This window comes from Trachymyrmex cornetzi, unplaced genomic scaffold (genome assembly GCF_001594075.2).
Source record: "Trachymyrmex cornetzi isolate Tcor2-1 unplaced genomic scaffold, Tcor1.1 scaffold706, whole genome shotgun sequence".
Taxonomy (NCBI): Eukaryota; Metazoa; Arthropoda; class Insecta; order Hymenoptera; family Formicidae; genus Trachymyrmex; species Trachymyrmex cornetzi.
Window position 1 is genome coordinate 35,882 of NW_017300033.1, and position 1,032 is coordinate 36,913.

Consider the following 1,032-nt stretch of genomic DNA (forward strand, 5'->3'; position numbering starts at 1 on the left):
AATAATAATAATAACAATAGTGGCGATTTTCCAGCTAAGACACAGAACATTACACTATGTTTCACTGTGTATGAGACACTTGTTGAAACGCAATTCAGTTTTATAGTGTAACACCAGAATGCATCGTAGTCTTCCATTGTTATTCTTATAATTATATTTAGCGTATCAATAATAAATTTGTGATTTTTATTTAGACTTAAGTTATAATTTTTTCAGAATTGGCGATTTTTAAAAGTTTTATTGCAAAATAAGTACGGCTACCAAAGGACTTTTTTGAAAAGTTGGTAACATATACGTATTTTACACGCTTGCTACTTAGCTTTTTACAGTGTCTAGTAGTGTAATACTGTGTCACCTGTTTACGTTGTTGGAAAACACCCAATATATTCTTTTACAGTATAAGTTAATTAATTAAGTTAAAGAAACAAGTTGCTATATTAAATAAAATTGTAAAAAACTTTTTCTTAACATAGTATGTACACGGAAAAAAAGATTTTCGCTGTCATAGCTAATCTGAGTTTGTTAAAATTGAATTTGCTGCTATAACTAGAAATTTATGAACTACTGCGAAATGGTTTGCTGCTGGTGTTAATACATAACTAAATTAGCAAAACATGCATGTCTGTCATGATCATATCGTGCAATAACATAGAAATGGTTATCAAAACTAATCGATGTATCAGAGATGTACAATCGATTAATTAAGACATAATTGGCGCTATGGTGGCGTCATGATTTTCGTGAGCAACGCTTCGCATGCACGTAAGCAGTATCAAGACAATTGTTTTAACCAGTTTCAACGTGTAACGACACATTAGGCAATTTTTCATCCATCGTGCGTGAAACGGCGAGAGCCAAAGCTGAGAAACTATAGTGTCATACAGTGTATTTAGTTACGTGTTCTGAAGAACCATTCAACCGTGACGGACGCGTTTCGGATCGGGTGTTTTGATCATATATACGAGGTGTGATCAAAAAGTAAGGTGACTTTTTGAATTTCGCGCGCTCTGTACACTCTAATTTCAAAATTTT